This window comes from Neoarius graeffei, chromosome 12, assembly GCF_027579695.1.
Source record: "Neoarius graeffei isolate fNeoGra1 chromosome 12, fNeoGra1.pri, whole genome shotgun sequence".
NCBI classification, from domain to species: domain Eukaryota; kingdom Metazoa; phylum Chordata; class Actinopteri; order Siluriformes; family Ariidae; genus Neoarius; species Neoarius graeffei.
In genome coordinates, this window is record NC_083580.1 from 5,087,818 (window position 1) to 5,107,013 (window position 19,196).

At 42.1% G+C, this 19,196-nt stretch overlaps 1 protein-coding gene across 3 annotated transcripts in view; it reads left to right on the top strand.

The window, feature by feature from the left end:
* sema4d (sema domain, immunoglobulin domain (Ig), transmembrane domain (TM) and short cytoplasmic domain, (semaphorin) 4D) overlaps positions 1 to 19,196 on the top strand; it is an 88,964-nt gene that overhangs the window by 21,132 nt on the left and 48,636 nt on the right. For all 3 annotated transcript variants that reach the window (XM_060935390.1, XM_060935391.1, XM_060935392.1), the window contains one exon: positions 14,191 to 14,294. The gene's annotated coding sequence lies outside the window, so the exon portion shown is untranslated. The remainder of the gene's footprint in view (positions 1 to 14,190; positions 14,295 to 19,196) is intronic.

Consider the following 19,196-nt stretch of genomic DNA (forward strand, 5'->3'; position numbering starts at 1 on the left):
ACATGTTTGTGGAAGTGTATCATGGCACGGACAAAGGAGATTTCTGAGGACCTCAGAAAAAGCGTTGTTGATGCTCATCAGGCTGGAAAAGGTTACAAAACCATCTCTAAAGAGTTTGGACTCCACCAATCCACAGTCAGACAGATTGTGTACAAATGGAGGAAATTCAAGACCATTGTTACCCTCCCCAGGAGTGGTCGACCAACAAAGATCACTCCAAGAGCAAGGCATGTAATAGTTGGCGAGGTCGCAAAGGACCCCAGGGTAACTTCTAAGCAACTGAAGGCCTCTCTCACATTGGCTAATGTTAATGTTCATGAGTCCACCATCAGGAGAACACTGAACAACAATGGTGTGCATGGCAGGGTTGCAAGGAGAAAGCCACTGCTCTCCAAAAAGAACATTGCTGCTTGTCTGCAGATTGCTAAAGATCACGTGGACAAGCCAGAAGGCTTTTGGAAAAATGTTTTGTGGATGGATGAGACCAAAATAAAACTTTTTGGTTTAAATGAGAAGCGTCATGTTTGGAGAAAGGAAACACTGCATTCCAGCATAAGAACCTTATCCCATCTGTGAAACATGGTGGTGGTAGTATCATGGTTTGGGCCTGTTTTGCTGCATCTGGGCCAGGACAGCTTGCCATCATTGATGGAACAATGTATTCTGAATTATACCAGTGAATTCTAAAGGAAAATGTCAGGACATCTGTCCATGAGCTGAATCTCAAGAGAAGGTGGTCATGCAGCAAGACAACAACCCTAAGCACACAAGTCGTTCTACCAAAGAATGGTTAAAGAAGAATAAAGTTAATGTTTTGGAATGGCCAAGTCAAAGTCCTGACCTTAATCCAATGGAAATGTTGTGGAAGGACCTGAGCGAGTAGTTCATGTGAGGAAACCCACCAACATCCCAGAGTTGAAGCTGTTCTGTACGAGGAATGGGCTAAAATTCTCCAAGCTGGTGTGCAGGACTGATCAACAGTTACCGCAAACGTTTAGTTGCAGTTATTGCTGCACAAGGGGGTCACACCAGATACTGAAAGCAAAGGTTCACATACTTTTGCCACTCACAGATATGTAATATTGGATAATTTTCCTCAATAAATAAATGACCAAGTATAATATTTTTGTCTCATTTGTTTAACTGGCTTCTCTTTATCTACTTTTAGGACTTGTGTGAAAATCTGATGATGTTTTAGGTCATATTTATGCAGAAATATAGAAAATTCTAAAGGGTTCACAAACTTTCAAGCACCACTGTACTTTAACTCACTTTAAGGAGTTTTTAGCCATTTCTCTCTCTCTCCTCCTCTGTATATCTGTGTGTGTGTCTCTCTCTATCTGTCTCCGTCTGTCTCAGTATCTCTGCATGACTGTTTCTCTCTGTTTTCTGTATATCTTTCAATCTCAGTATCTTTCATTCTCAGTTTCTGTCTTTGTCTCTTTCAGTTTTCTTTGTCTCTTGCTCTGTCTTTATCTCTTTCACAGCATCTTTGTTTCTTTCTCTCTGTATCTCTTTCAACATGTCTGTCTCTTTCTTGTCTCTCTTTCTTTCTCAGTATCTGTCTCTCATTGAGTGTCCTTCCTTTTCCTCTGTTTTTATGTCTCTCGCTCTTTTTCTCTTTGTGACTGTGTGTCTCTCTCACTCTCTCTCCACACACACACACACACACACACACACACACACACACACACACACCAGCTGATCTGAGTCTATTGTCTGAAGCTGTCACAGCGGCTCCCCTCTGAACCCTGCACATGTGTGTGAAGCGATGCAGCTCTCGGTTTCTCCTCCGCTGACGTCTCTCCTGATCCCGTTTAAATATTTAATTGTGGCTTAGTCGTGAGAGAGAAGAGGAAGGAGGAAGAGTGCATGTGTGTGTGTGTGAGAGAGAGAGAGAGGTTAAGGAGGGTTTCTTCTTTGTTTTTTTGTATTTTTGTAGGTCTGTGCATCTCCTCAGTGATGCCTCCTCTGTAGGGCTTTTCCTCCTGCTGCTCCAGTAACCTTCACACACGTGGGGGAGGGAAACGTGTGTGTGTGTGTGTGTGTGTGTGTGTCTTTACACGTCTCTCTCTTTGGGGAACCCTCTCGACTGTTAGATGATGTTTTAATGGACCAGGGACATCAGCACTCTTCTGAAGGATCAGTTTGTGCCTGGGTTTGTGGGCTTTTTTTATTTTTTATTCCTCCAATTTTTAATTCCAGGATATGTTTGGATGTCTCTTATTTATTTTTAAAACCCCTCAGGATTCCTGCTCAGGTGGTGAGTGAAATTGATTTCTGTTTTGAAGATGCATTTGTGCAGCAAAAATTATATAAACAGGAAAGTTTAAGGGTAAATAAACGAGAAGAGGCGTGTACTTCATTTAAGCAGTTTGTGTTTCAGCTTGTCACTGTGAACTTGTGGATGAGCTGAGGAAGGAAAAAGAACATCATCCAGAGCACCTGTGTGTGTGCGCACGTGCTGTTGTGTGTAATTATTAAATAAGCCTCCATCGGTTGTCTGTGGTTAAATTGTCCTCTCGAAGGCTCCGCCCAGTTTTAGATCAAAGCATGTTGTCTTGAGCGTTATCTGAGACTTCAAAGCCTTTCTACCAGCGACAGTGACACAGACAGTCGACACGCCTACGTGACATGAGATGTCTTTAGATCTCGGTGTCTGCATGTTGTCAGAATAATGATGTCAGTCAGGTGTTAGTTTTCACAGATGGTGTCTGTTCATGAGGCGCTTTTCCTCATTCTCTCTCCTCTCTCTCTCTCTCTCTCTCTCTCTCTCTCTCTCTCTCTCTCTCTCTCTCTCTCTCTCGGTGTGTGTGTGTGTGTGTGTGTGTGTGTGTAGGGGTAAGACATCAGAAATTCATTACTGTACAAAATGAACACTTTAGATGCAACTGCATGGATGGATAAGCCACGCCTCTCGTTACCATATATGTGCATTGAAAAGACTAGGAAATGTTGGGAAATGACTGAACATGGCTAAAATAAGGGGGGGGGTTTAAAAATAAATAATTAACCGTCCATGATAAAAGGAGGAGTAATAAAGTAATTATTTTATAGAATTTTATTTTTTATTTATGTATTTATTTTTAATGTTTTTTTTAATTACTCTAATTTACATTTTTGAAAGCATATTTTTGTATTATAGACATCAGAATATTTTTGTTTGAAATATAATTCTGTGTGTGAGTGATTGGACACAGATTTAATAATTTTTTTCCTGGGTTAAAATTTTTTTTTTCAGAATTTTATTTTCCCTCCTTTCAGTGATGAATACTACAAATCTGTATATTTATAACTGAACTTTTTCTTTTTTTAATGCTTGTTAGCAAACCTGCATGTTGAATACCATATAAATATTTTCAAGGAAATTTTCATGATGTAATATTTTTAGTATATTCACCCGCCCTTACATTATATTCACACCTTTCTATATAAATCTACGACAAACTTTTAAACACAGTTGATGGAAATTAAAATTATAAAAAAAATTACAGAATTTTTTCCCTTCTTTCAATATTAAATAATATAATCTTCCTGAATTTTTTTTTTTTTAATCCAACATGATTGTTGGCGAACTTCCATATTGCACTGCTGCTCCTCGTGCAATATTACTTTATTTTATTAAACTCCTCACACCAGTCTATCACAAATCTCATCTAAAGTGTGCAAAATAAAGTACAAGTTTTCTTGGAATCGTTTTCTCACACTGGAACGCTATTCCTGTGCCGCAGCCCCCCGTTTTTCCCTCTCCTCTATGTGGACTTTGCGCATTCTTGAGCTATCAAACCATCAGTAAAGGTTCACCTGGAAACGCAAGGACAGGGAAATATTTATAATTAACCACCGTGAAATCCCCCCCCCCCCCCCCCCCCCGGCCTTTATCCATTCCTGTGCATCCGAACAGGATTTTCACAGATCTACAGCATATACATGTCATTTCTGGGCATCTAACTATGGATACATGACTGCTCTTCTCTGCCCCACATGGCGACACAATCATACACAGACGATGGCGAGAACATGGACAGAAACGGATATTCTCCGTCTGTGGTCAGATGGACGTGTAATTAGTCGACTGAAGAGAAAAGGGCTAGAGAAGCCAAATGTGAAAGAACAAAAATGAATTGACGCTATATATATATAGAACTCCTGCATCACGGGTGCTGGCAGACTTTGGAGCTCGAGACGGGCTCAGCAATGTTTACTTATGGCACCATGGTTTGAGTGCGAAGTCTTTCTCAGACAGAAAATGGTAGAGTAACGCCGGGTTAAATATAAAACGACATGAGAGAGCACCAGTAAGCGCTTTTTTTTTTTCTCCCCCCATCTGTCAGATCTGGTGTGCTACAACATGACACAGCTCAGGTTTCTATTGTATCGCTATAGGGCGTGGCACACGTGTATCGGTATGATGTCATTTCAGCGTTTCTTTGATTCTGGTTTCCAGTTACTCTCAGCCCACTAAATGAGTCATGGATGTAGGAGTAGTGAGCTTATAAAGGTGAAATGGTGGTCTGTTTGGTGTGGTCAGAGTTGGACAAATTATAAAGTCATTAGTTCACCCACCAGTCTTTTTTTTGGTTGGCCAGAAGTTGACTCAGCAACAACATGGTAGCTAATGGAATTTAAAAACGCACAAAGCGAACTACATGGCTAGTTAAGTGTCACACATCAATGACTGTTCTCCGCCCGAGACATGAAGTGTTCTGTTCTCACATTGCGTAAATATTCAAATCTCACTAACGGGTTTTTTTTTTTTAAGAGATTACTTGTACCAAGTGAGACAGTCAGGTAATGGCTTTACGTCAAACTTTATATCGCTCACCCCTGCATACCTGCGTGTTCCAGGATTAGGGAAGATTGTAAACAACTCATGCTAACTATCCATCTAGCATCATCCAAATTGTCGTGGCTGATGTTTGGTGGATTTCGGAAATGGAAGTTGTAATATGTATATTTTAAAAAAGCAGAGCTTAAAACTTAAAAGCAGAGCTCCTGATGAGTGTAAAATGTGTTATTAAATAATCCCACAATTTGCTTTTAAAAAAAAAAAGCGCTGAATAAAAACCCATCCATCTTATGTAAATAAAGATACAAATTTCACTGTCTGGTGGTCAAGTGTTTGAGATGCGTTGCACTTACAATCAGGTTCCCTGTGGTGGTACACGTACATCATGCATGTGGATGTCGTATGGTTGCAAAAGCATCAAAAATCAGGTTGATGCATGACCATATTCTCTTAAGTATGAAGCTCTGCTAGTAACAATCACAGTGAAGCTCTTTTGTGTTTGAACATGTAGATGAAGATGTAAAGGTTTTGTGTGAAGGACTTGAGTGGTTTGTTTGTTTTTTTCTGATAGTTGAACCTGCTTGAACAAAAAAAAAGGTTCATCATCCAGAGCTCGCAAAATCGAGTCCCTACAATTCCACACCAGTCCATTCCCGGGAAACAAAAGAACAAAATTGGCCGTACTCTTAGGCTGAGGAGAGATGGTATACTTTCTATCCCTCATCAATCACAGAGAAAGATTCCAGAGCGTCTGTGAGCTCATGTATGAGGAAGAGGGCAGATAGTACTTTCCTCCGAATGTGTAACACTGCCTTGTGATGCAAGGTTGAGTGGAAGTTCATGTTTCACGTATTTCAGAGGATGCTCATGTTTTCCCCACACTCTCGTGATCAAATTGTGGTCTTTTGGTAAATGCATGAAAACAGTCGTAGTGGCTGACATCTCTCACACCCAGCCAGACAAGCCATGGCTGTTTCTACTCAAAGCTTCAGTAGTACTCAAGGCGCTGGCTAAAAGTCGCTGAGAATTTATTTCTTTAACATCTTCGTGGCAGCGGGCATCTTTTCAGCGCTTGGTTCTGAGGCTGCAGGTCGGGATGAGTTCTGCTCCTGGCTTTGCAGTAGGGATGAACCTCCTGCCCACAGGGTAACAGTCATAAAACACTGATTACCATTTCAAGCATTGGTCTGATTGTGTTATGGAGCAGATGTGTTGAAACCATAGAGAGGAAGCCATCAATCACTTGATTCCTCCTGTGAGAATCAAGAGCCTGAAGGCAACCTGCCATGGATGAGGTTCTGTCCACAATCACACCCTGGTTTACTCTCACACATCCTTCATCATTAGCAGAATGAGACTCGATGTGTCACAGCTGGACAAAGAGTTACGTACTGAACGATGATGCAGCCAACCAATTTCTGTTTCTCACAGATCTGACGTAAGCCTGGGAGAACTGGCTGAGTGCGAGGTGGGAGGAGCAGTTTGGGTAATACTGTAATTTGAAGTAACCTGCTAGTGAACCAACTTCGAACGAAACTTGGAGTCGCACTGATCCAAGACTGGATAAGCAAGTTTACTACCGGCTCTAGAAACACAATTACGCTTTATTGCTGTCTTTTATAATGATCGTGTTAAACTCCTGTATCGTAACTTGCGATGTTACACGTTGCCATCAACATTTACAAATCGTTTAAAAAAAAAAATACACGATTACAGATAAAGGGCTGTGATGGAAATATCACCATTGTGCTGGCACATTGATGGCGACAGATAACTCACAGGGCGGGGCTGAAACAAAACATTCATAGGCCTCATCCAAGATCAAACAAGTAAATTTAAAATTGCTGTTTTTATCTTTTGCATGTTAAGTCTCTGCCATCTAGAATGATATAAATGAAATGGTACACTAATGCTTTGGGTATCTGACCCACAATCTGTACTGTTTTCCTTTCTCTTCACGAGCATGAGGTTTAAAAATGCACTGCAACTCTGCTATAACGTATAACGAACTCATTGGGTGATGTCCAAATAGTTTGTAATACTGAAATGGACCCACTTGTCAAACCAAACACTCATGTTGTTATATGAGAAATTTAGGCAAATTCTCCTTATCATGAATGGCTGGGTTTCACATGACGTCACAGCCGCCTCATTAGTTATTCAAAACTTTAGCTGGTGGTCTACCAAAACTCAGTTGACAAAGCGTTTGTACGGAGAAGGTGCATTGCTTGCATGAAAAATGCCTTACGCTTGCGTTGTTTTAGGTTGTTTGAATCGATCAAACCGTGAAACTGAGAAGTTTCCATACTTGCCAACCCTCCCGATTTCGGCGGGAGGCTCCCAATTTTAGCCTCCGCCTCCCATTCGTATTTGTTAAAAACACTCCCGATTTATGTCCAATCAGAATCGTATGAGAAACACTGCTGACGTCAACTGATTTTTAACCAATCAACGAACAGAACGACAGTCACTTCCTTAATGTAGGATTCACCCGGGCTGTCCGACATTTTTTACAAGCAGTCATTCATCATGGCCACTAAACCCAATACCAAGCAGCAAAAATATGAATGCAAGTACCAGGTTGCATGGGAGAATGAATTTCCATGGATAAGCAAATGTTCGACCAGCCAGTTACACATTTTAAGGTAAAGATACCTTAAATCAGAATATTATGGACATTTGAGTGTGAAATTAAACTAGTCTTCCATACCATTTCAGAAACAAACTATACAGCTTCTAAAGTGTGTAGTGAAATTTTGCATGACAGTTTGTTTGGTGAGTGTATTTGAATAGTGTGGTAGTGTCTTAGTGCTATTTTGAATTTATGTTTGAAAGTTTACAAGTGAATTATCTGGAAAGTGATTGAGTTTGATAGTGTTTTGAGGTTTTAAGTGAAGGATTACTAGTAAGTGTATTTTGGTAGTACTAAAATTTTGCATTCGAGTGAATTTCTTTGTGGAGTATATTTTGATGGTATGGTAGTATTTATAGCAGGGCTTTGAACCGGAATTTTTTTCCTATTGGTTCGTTCCGAACAGAAACGGAATTTTAACGTTTCCGGTTTTGGGTTCCACCATTAAATAGACGTTCCCGAACCGGTTAGAACAAAAAAAATTTCGTTCCCGGAACGGTTAATTACGTTCCTTGTCAGCTGTTTAACAAATGGCTATAAAATTATGTCTCTGTCTCATCCAGCTTAAGCCAAATGTAGGCTAATTCTATTACAACCTTCATTAAATAAGACAAGAAATAATTCAAAGCAATTATTATTTCAAATGTTGGCGATTTGGATTCTCAGTATGTCTTCCCATCTACACAAACAGAAAAAGTGCCAAAAATGAAAGATAATTCGTTTAGTGTGTTACCAAAGGCTAGTCAGGCCCTATAGAGGGCTACCGCATGACGTCACCGCGCCGCGAGATTTTGTTAGGCGGCATATTGGAAGTACACATCTATGCAAGTACATACATACATAACAAACTACAGTTGAAATGTAGCCAGGGCCGGTTCTGCCCTAATCTGGACCCGGGTGCAACATCGCGCAACCCCCCCCCCCCCCCCCCCCCCAAAAAAAAAACCAGTCTAAATCAGGACAACCATCACATAACTATAAACATTTTATATCAACTATTTTAACTAAATGGGCTATAATAAATAAGCCTGCAGGCAGCCACGGCGGGCTGCCTCAGAAAAGTAACCATTTGTCCTACCTTAAAACTCGTTTTGCATTTTCTGCCTCCTTTTTTGTATTTTCGACCCTCCGTTTATTTTCTTTCCTTTTCTGAAAACCCGATTTGTGTCCAGACATTTTGTTCTGCTACCAACGAACTAACTCGTCAGGTCTCGTCTCTCGAGTCCGCGATGATTCCCGTGGGAAGGGCAACAACTGATACATTTTTACAAACAGCCAATAAACAGCCAATAGGGAGGTTGCATCGTTGAGGCTCTTCTTTGCTCAGACACTCAGTAATGCACTTACTCACTAGCAGTCCACCTTCCCGCTCTCTCCATTCAGTCAGCGAACGTCACACAGGAAGTGAACCCCAGCGGGTCATAGAAACTTGCGCAGGAGAAGAATGACTATTTGTAGGCTACAGAAACTTTGAGGAACGAAATAAAAACCGGTATTAACTGGTTACCATTATTTTTAATAAGCGTTTCTGTTCCGGAACATAAAAAATAATAAAGTTTCTGGTTTCGTTTCTGTTCCATGTGAAATAGAAAAAGTTCCCGGTTTTCGTTTTCGTTCCTTGAACCGGTTCAAAGCCCTGATTTATAGTACCATTTTTTTTTTTTTAAATTTTGTTTGAAAAATTTCAGTCAAAGTTTGCAAATGAGCAAATTCCTTTCGTGCATTCCGATAGGATTTCTAGTGCTTTTTTTTTTTTTTTTTTTTTTTTTTTTTTTTTAAATTCTGTTGGAAAGTGTTTAGTGAGAGAGATGCATTTTAGTAGTACTAAGACAGTGCAGTATTTGAGTTATTATTTTGGTTAAATCTTATTAAAATTTAATTTGTATATGATAGTTCTCTGTATTTTTACATGAGCTTACAGAAAGAAAACACATTTGATGCAATCCAATAATACTTTCATTCATTGACTATTTTAAGAAATTATAAACATTCTTCTAAAGCATCACTTGTTGTTTTCTCTGTATGTACAGTATACAATATTCAGGCATGAGATTTTTCAGCTAAAAATCTGATTTAAGACTTCCCTTTCATTGTTATATTAAAATTCAAGACTAGTATTATTTCAGATTTTTCACTCTAAGCTCTCTCATGCCTGATACATGAATCCCATAACCTAGAGTAACTGATAGAACAATATCAACAATTCAAAAACTCTTTAATTGAATAAATTTCAAATGGTTTGCAATTAATTGGGATCCACTGTTTTTATCATTTCAACCGTGCATCGTACCCTCGTCCAATTGAAAATGTCATTCACGCACTTTTCTCCCCCATGAGAATTTTGAAAAGTTGCCAAGTATGAGTTTCTTCAGGGTTCCCCGTGAACTAATAAAGGGTGAACAAGCACAGGATTTCACAAAGACGTCGAGGGAGGTGGCTTTTCAGTGAACCTCTCGGTGAAATCGAAGGGAGCGGAGTCGACGCATGCTCGAGTTTGCAGTGATCACTTGGTGAAAAGTTTGTATTTCCCCTCTCAGCTCTGTCCCCTTAGTGTTTTCCAAGTACTTTTCTTGCTACGTGTCGTTATTTTATGGTACTTATTTTTAGTCACAAAGCGCTAAAGTTCCCAGCTGTTTCTTTGTTTACTCCTCACGCCTCACAAAATCCATATGCATGAAGGTTTCGATAAAATTCTTCCCTAGCCGTACAGTTACAATGCGCCGTGATCACTTCTCCGTCTTGTTTAACTAAGATCCAGGTCTTTACAGGGGTTTCTGATGATCTTTGTGAATGATTGATTTACCTGAGAGATAAGAGCCAACACAAGTGAGAATCAGGCCAACTGTTACTTGTTTACACTTCAACTTGCAGCGGTTTGTTGTAAAGACGCTAATGAAAAGCTTAAATACTTACACAGGCAAAAACAATACAGGATTCATTGGGCAGCGACTTGATACCGAGGTCCTTTACCCAGCCACATACAAAAAAGTTGCAAGCCTCCACACACTTCCACGCTTTCATCTGTTTTGCGGTGCAGAAGGACGTCTGCAACACCAGATAGTTTGAGATGTCAGGGAACTCGACTGAAGGGTAGTTTTCGAGATTGTATGACAAATCCTTCTTTCCCAGACTGTAGGGGTCGATTCCATTGCACATAGCAATCTTCTGAATATATCTAAACCGAGCAGTGGCTTCTAGATTATGAGCGTATGCTAAGTTATCGCTAGTTGTTTGCACTACAGCAGCCGTTTCGGTTTGCTAGACCCAGGGATGTGATTTTTCCGCGAATTCGCGGAATTCCGCTTTTTTCACCTCAAAACTTGAAGAAAAAAATGTTTCCGATTTTTCCCTCAAATCCACATTCGTATCCTATTCGTTCTGACTTTTTGTTTGAAAGATGGCAGCCTCGGATTTGCATCTTTATGCCTCGATCACGGAGGCTGCCATCTTTCAACTCTTTGTTTGAAGCGAGCGTGTTCATTGGTTGTTACAGAGCGATGGGCCAATCACGTACCTCGTTTCATCTCATTGACGTAATTACGTCATTTACGCAATTACGTCATTGAGATGAAACGAGGTACGTGATTGGCCCATCGCTCTGTAACAACCAATGAACGCGCTTGTTAGCTGTACGTAAGCTCGCTTCAAACAAAGAGTTGAAAGATGGCAACCTCCGTGATCGAGCGTAAAGATGCAAATCGAGTTAAAGAAATCGACAGAATAGTGAAAAACAAGTTCCGCTGGGAATGGTTGGAGAAAGAGGTTGCTACAGATGTTGGACATAAGACTGTGAGACATTTTGTTCAGCGATTTCGTTCTTTGGGGAGAGGGCAGAGGTCTCTGGCTGTCAAGTTTGGGGATACTGGGACCTCCCCTGCCCGAGCTACGAGCGTGCAAAGTCGGGCTGGAGCCCGGGATAGAAACGAAACCTAAGCGGAGCGCCGCGGCTTGCCTCGGGGCGAATTATGTCCCAAGGCGCGGGGCTAGCGGGCCCTGCTCGCGCTGGTTCTTTGGGGGGGGGTGAGTGAGAGAGGGTGTGAGAGACAGAGAGAGAGAGTGAGCGTGTGTCAGAGTTGCATGTTGACCATTAAATTGGCTTGAATTTGTTAATCATGACAAGTTTTTTCTTGTGTGTTTTGCTTGCCATTTTAGTATAATTTTTAAGTCAGAAAACCCCAAAACCCAGGAGCTTCGGGGGGCTTCCCCCCCTTGTCCCCCCACCAGGACGCTGCCCTGGACCAGCTGGGGGCCTGAGGCCCCCAGACCCCCGCCTAAAATTTTCAGATAATTTCACCAGCCCCAAATCACATCCCTGTAGACCACCAGCTGTTTTACCAGAAGTGAAATCACTAAGAAAGGTCACGTGACTGAAACCCAAGAATTTCTCCTTCTGAGTCACTATTGCAGTTCATTGACCGAGTTAAAGGAACACGAACGGAGATGATTTCTTCTTCTGTTATGGAAATGGCGAGGTTACTGAGGTATAGTTGTCGATGTCCACCTAGTGACTCGCGATTCGGTTCATTCTTGCGGTTCAAATCATGGATGAGGTTGTTTATGTTGTGCCACGGAGCATGGCGGGAAGTATAAAAACGCTGCCGGGACGCTTTAACTAGGCATTAAGTTTAGCAGTATGAGCAGTCATTTCGTCCTTTTGTTGCTCCTTTGATCACCGTTCTTGATAATTGTTAATGATCGACACCTAAGCAAGGCTCGTTAAGCCTTTTGTTTTATGGCATTAATGCGCATATGTTAACTTGACTGCGGACTTTGTTGCTTATTGTTTGTCTCTAGGGAGAAAAGGAACGCATGGCTCAGATGGGGACACAAACTTCTTTCGTTATATGCGAACGTTCGTAGTAAAGGAGAAAGTTCATTATAGTGTGGTTGCAGTGTATCAGTAGATTGGACAAATCCTATCCAAGCTGATACTTAGAATTCTTTTGGTTTTTTTGTCTTGCATCAGATTTGTTTATCTTGACAGGTCACGTTCGTATCCTAAGTGATCCATGTTTCTGATTTAATTTGAACCCACCCCCCCCGAATGTCCCAGACTAATTTTTGTTTAAATCACCAGTTTTGCTTGAAGTGATTCTTCAGAGATCAAGTAAATCATCACTTTCTCTGTCCTTTCATTGAATATAGTCACCACTGTTGCTGTCCTCCATTTTGTTTTGAATGACGACAGCGATTAGTATGTGCATTGGGGGGGGGGCATGGATTGCAATCTGTCCATTCACGTATCTGATAAATATCTGATCTCGAACCACGTACGATACTGGCTCAGATCTGAGTCGGAATCTGATTGGTCCTGCTTCAACCTGGCAATGTGAACGTAACCTGATCTTGATGCTTGTACACCTTTTTAAAAAGTCCACCGTGTAGACTGTAAAGGCTGAGGGAAGGCAGTGTCCAGGTACCGAGACGTGTCCTGGCTCGGCACATGTTCCCACAGTCGCCCAGCTCTCTGCTCTTTGCCAGGATCAATGTAATCATGAGGCACTAAATCAAATTGTGGCCTGCTGATCGGATCAGGCCGGCCTGCATGCTGAATGTCATTAAGTTCTACATTTGCCCCCCTCCTTTTTTTTTTTTCCCCTCTTGGATCGATGAAGAGGTCAGAAGGATGAGAGACGGAATAGACAATTAATTGCTTGCTGTAGTGTTATTCTTTTGTTTCTCTCAGTGAGCTTCAGCGAGTCTCATAAAGTCGTTGTCCAGTGTGTTGACATGCCATATGATGTATTAAGATAATAGCTTGTTGCTATTTTAATCTGCAGTTACAAGATAAGCAGGGGGCTGAAGTCAGGCTCTGCTCGTTAGGAAACGCACAGGGCTGGTTTGAGGTTCTTGGAGATGTACACTTGGTGTATATGAAAGGAATAGAACTCTTTGAAATGCTGTTCTAGGAAAATAATCAAGGATGATGTGGTATGATGATGGTGAATGCCAAGCAGTGTTAATGTCACCACCTTGAAGTTGATTTACATTCCAATAACGGCGTGTCTCGAAGCATTTTATTCTTTTTCCAAATTCCACAGGAATTTGGCAGGGATGTAAACTTTTGTGTATAAAACCGCAAAATTATACCTTTTAATCTGTTTAGAGTTTATTGAAACGTGAAGTAACAATAGAAACAGTCGTTCCATCACCAGCGTATTTTTATTTTAAAAAACAAACAAAAACGCAGCTGGACATGTTGCGGAGAAACCGCAAAGCGTAAACTCTTTCATTGTCAGGGAAAAACGTAAAGACACTGGAGACCTTCCATGGATGATGATCAATATTTTTTGACCAATGAGGTTTGAGAATTCATTGATGATGATTATACAGTAATAAATAAACTATAATATAGTATATTATTAATACCATGTGCTTTCCACATGCAAAACAAAACACACTTGTTATTTCCTCTTGGTTCAATCCGATGAAATTCCTCAACGCTCTCCATTTATTCTCCTTGGCTCCCCGGTCGCCATGGTGACCAAGTCCCCCATGAAGATGGCAGATTTCTCTTTCCGTCAAGCTTTGGCTCGGTTTAGTGGTTTGAGCGAAGCAGACGCGCTCATGTGGTATAGATTATAGACGTGTTTGTGAGGGGATAGAGGTGTGGTGTTCAGGGTAAGGTTGTGAAAATGTGGTGTGGGATTTTTTTTGTGTTGTATTGGACATGCTGGTGATTTCATATGGGTGGCTATAAGTGATGGGGGTTGATTTTTTTTTTCCCCCCCCTTATGTTCTACCAATATTGTGTTTTTGTTCTCCACAGATCAACGTGAAGCATCACGTTCCTTTCTCAGCTGTCTAAGACGTGGACCCTGAGGGATTTTCTTTAATGAATCACCCATCGCTTCTCGACACCATGACGTACAAGTAGGTGGTTGTTTGTCGTTTCCCAGCTGCTTTGCTCTGTAATAAAGTGCTTGCTCTGTGTTTTCCTGCATGAGCTCACGAGTGCATGGCATCATGGTTCGAAGTGCAAGCCTGCAATTACGTCTTCCCTGCACTCAGGCAAATGTTCCTCTCGCCTAAAACTGTTCCAGCACATAAAGACCTCTACTGTTAGGTCTCAGTGCTACACATGGCATTTGCATGCAGCCTGATTTGCATGTCCCACTGGCTGAGCTGTGTTTGCTGATCTCCGTTAGAAACGGGTCCCCCCCCCTTACATGACCCAAAAACAGTTATTCCAACCCAAACTCTGATCGGAGTTCATCCTGAGCTGGACAAGTGGCTGTTTTTTCTCTGTCTGGTTGAGGAGCTGAAGCTGTTTTTTTTTTTTTTTTTCCCCTTCTTCTTCTTCCCCTTCTATCATTCTGGGAGCCACAGCTCTTCACAAAGACAGTGAGAAGAATGTAGGTCATGAATTCATCATATGACACAGAAAGAGAGAGAGGGAGAGAGAGAAATCTCCCTCTCTGATTAAATCTTTGGCTGTGGAAGAGTGCAAGTGTTTCAAATCTTTGCTTTCTACATTATCACACTTGCACTTTCTCCAGCTGTGTTTACATCCTCAGCCTTTTTGTCTCCTCTGTTTACAAATCCGTAAGACTTGACTCGTATTTGATTCCTGCGTTTACGGCATTCCATCACTGAAATGTAAAACGGGCTAAATCTTTCACCTGTAGCTTTACTGTGATTGTAGAAAAGACGAACGATTCCCTAGAAACTAGAGATGGCACGCTACCATGTTTTCTTCTGAAATCTTGCGTATCTGGTGAGGGTTGATATGGATATATTATTTCTTTGCAGCTTTTTAAATGAAGGACCTCAGTGGGGGGGGGGGGGGAAGCAAAACTATAGCTATAAACACAACTTGAACAAACCACTGCTTTAAAAAAAATTCTGGTAAAATCTTTCTCAAATCATTTACATTGCAAATATAAGGGACACCGATTTAGTTATAACCTTGAAACCAGCGACAGGAGAAGTAGTGAATAACTTCTATTATCAATTATCTCATTACAGTGACACCTGTCAAGGGGTGGGATATATTAGGCAGAAAGAAAAGAGAACAGTCAGTTCTTGAAGTTGATGTGTTGGAAGCAGGAAAAATGGGCAAGTGTAAGTGAGTAACTTTGACAAGGGTCAAATTGTGATGGCGAGATGACTGGGTCTGACCATCTCTAAAATGGCACATCTTGTGAGGTGTTCCTGGTATGCAGCGGTTAGTAGCTACCAAAAGTGGTCCAAGGATCCAAAGGATAACCATTGAACTGGCGGCAGGGTCATGGGAGTCGAAGGCTCATTGATTCGCATAGGGTACGAAGGCTAGCCCATATGGTCACCTTTCTGTTTTAGCCAGCATGAACTTTTTCAGCCGTTTGTGCTACAGTAGCTCTTCTGTGGGATTGAACCATATAGGCTAGCCTTCATACCCCATGTGAATTAATGAGCCTTCGACACCCATGACCCTGTCGCCAGTTCAGCGGTTACCCTTCGGATCCTTGGACCACTTTTGGTAGGTACTAGCCACTGGCAGGTACTGGGAACACCCCACAAGATGTGCCATTTTGGAGATGCTCAGACCCAGTCATCTATCCATCACAATTTGGCCCTTGTCAAAGTCGCTCAGATCCTTATGCTTGCCCATTTTTTCCTGCTTCCAACACATCAAGAACAGACTGTTCTCTTTTCTTGCTGCCTAATATATCCCACCCCTTGACAGGTGCCATTGCAATGAGGTAATCAATGTTATTCACTTCACCTGTCGCTGGTTTTAAGGTTTTGGGATATAACTAATAATCTTTTGGCTGCTCCCGATTAGGGGTCTCCACAGCGGATCTTTCGTCTCCGTTGCTCCTTGTCTTCCGTATCCTTCTCTACCACACCTGCCACTTTCATGTCCTCTCTCACCACATCCATGTATCTCCTCTTTGGCCTTCCTCGTTTTTGTTTGCCTGGCAGCTCCATCCTCAACATTCTCCTTCCCACATGTTCTGCATCTCTTCTCAGGATGTGCCCATACCATCTCAGTTTCATCTCTCTTGGCTTAATTCCCAAGCTCTCCACATGTGCTGTCCCTCTGATGTGCTCGTTCCTTATCCTGTTCAACCTCCCATCGCAAACCTTAACGTCCTCAACTCCGCCACCTCCAACTTTGCCTCCTGTCTCTTCGTTAAGGGTACGGTCTCCAATCCATACATCACAGCTGGTCTCACTACTGTCTTATACATCTTAACCTTTCACTTTTGCTGGGACTTTCCGATCACAAATGACTCCCGAAGGTCACCCCTTCTGCAGAGTATGTAGTCCACCTGTGTAGATCTTCCTTCACTCTTAAACGTCACCCTGTGCTGCTCTTTCTTCTCAAAGTATGTATTGACTATTGCCAAATTCATCCGCTTTGAAAAATCAACCACCATTTGTCCTTCCACGTTTCTCTCTTTCATACCATATCTGCTCATCATGTCCTCATCTCCTCTGTTTCCCTCACCAACATGTCCATTGAAATCTGCTCCTATCAGCACACGCTCCTCCTTCGGTATACTTTCTACCACTTCATCCATCTTTTCCAAGAAAAACTCTTTTTCTCTTCATTCTCACATCCAACCTGTGGGGCGTACGCACACACAACATTGATTACCACTCCTTGAATCTCCAACTTCATGCCTGTCACTCTATCTGACACCCTCTTCACATCAATCAAACTGTTGACCAACTCTCCCCTCAAAACAATACCAACACCATTTCTCTTTCCATCAACTCCATAATAAACCAACTTGCATCCACCTCCAGTGTTCTTGGCCTTGCTTCCCTTCCACCTCGTCTCCTGCACACACACAATGTCCAACTTCCTTCTTTCCATCATACCTGTTAACTCTCTCGCTCTGCCAGTCAGTGTTCCTACATTCAGTGTTCCTGCCCTCAATTCTAAGCTCCTTCCCTTCCATCTTTCAAGCTCTCTCCTAATCCACATCCCCCCCCCCCCCCCCCCCCCCCCCCCCCCCCCCCCCCGTTTTGGCGCAACAGTAGCATACTTTCCACCGGCACCCTGTTGACCAACAGTACCGGAGGCGGCCGTTGTTAACCTGATCCGGTATGGTATTTCTCTTTTCAATCCGCATGTTAGATTTGGCACAGTTTTACACCGGATGCCCTTCCTGACGCAACACTCTCCATTTATCCGGGCTTGGGACCGGCACCAAGAGTACGCCTGTGCACCCCCAGTGGCTGGATTTTTAAGGTTATAACTAATCAATGTATAAAATCGTAGTGTAAATATAATAAATTCTAACGAAAAAGATTGGGTGTCTTTTTTTGTTTTCCATTTTCTGATAACGATCCTGCATGCTGTCTTTACCAGAAACCTGAGTGACGTGGCTCAAAAAGTGGTAGTGAGTCTACTGTAATAATCCATAGTGTACTTGGTTAACAAAGTATATTCCTGAAGACTAAGACAGACGAACGAGTATATGATCATGCCATACATCGTTTTTGTTCCAGTAACAAGAAAAAAGGTTGTCCAACATTTTCTCTATGAGCTGTGGAGTTCCCACTTTTATTCAGACTGCATGAAGCATTAAAACGTACTCCTATACACACTGATTTTAGTAAAGTGTTGGTTCAAGAGTCTGTCTTTAAGGGGTGTCCAAAATCCGCCACATCTTTTCAGAAAGTGTCGTACCGTCACATCAGATCAATGAAACGCTGTTTATTTATGGGGATAGACGTGTCCCGTAGTCCTGTATAAGATTACTTCCTCCCAGCTCGTGACAAAAGTGGATCCGGACACTCTTCCTCCTCGGGCTTGTCAGTAAGTGACGAGCTTCTTGACGAGCTGCCCAAAGCATCAAAGGTTTCCTAGCAACTCTCACAAGGCCCCCGATTTAGTCGGCCATTGTATTGCCGGCGCAGGCCTGTGTTGGTGCGATTGTTCGTCTGGAAGAATGATAAATGTCCTGCCAAAAAGGAGGGACGAGAAGAGAGATTGGGATGTGAACAAAGCCTGCCTACTTAACATTCATGCTTCTGTGTTCAGTTGTTCAGGCTGCTCCTCTGCTTCACTCTCAGGGTTTCACCTGACGAGGAGTTAATCAGAATTTTTTTTTTCCCTCGTCAGTCGCACTGAGCCGCAGGCCTGTATGATCAACACTGCTGTCATCTCATGATGATCCATGACTCAGAACGATGTTGCAAGTCTTCTGTTAGTTGTACCAAGCGTTTATTTTAGCATCTCAGTCTCTGTAAACTTTTTATAAAAGAGCTCTGTATATAACAGATCCAAGTAACCGTTCTACTGTAAATATTGTATGCTTTCCATCTTTGAGAACCCACAGTTTGATGGATAGATGGATAAGAAGCAGGCTTCCTGTCTGACTCCTCTAAAAGCGTTGTAGCAGAAAGATCACTGAGCTTGCAGAGCGATCGTTCTGTACTTTCTGGATTGTCTTAACACGCCGATGCTTTCGGAAAACCAGGGGCCCTGATGGGGCTGAGAGGACCTGTTCAACTCTGGCTTTTCCAGCACAGCGGACAATGATTGTCCAAACACCACGCTGCTCGTGCTACAAATCCACATTCGAGATTAACGTTACTTTTCCTGGAGACGCAAACCTATGACTCTTATTCATGCTTATTAAGTTCTCAGGCAATTCAGAATGACCAAGATGAGCACGAGTTCCTTTTCTGAGTCTGGTTCCTCTCCAGATTTCTTCATCGTGTCATTTCAGGAAGGAAGGTTTTCTTCACGACACTCTCCTCACTTGGTCAACAGCGATCTATATCTTCATCCAGATCTCTGTAATGCTACCTCGTACCTTGACATGACACATG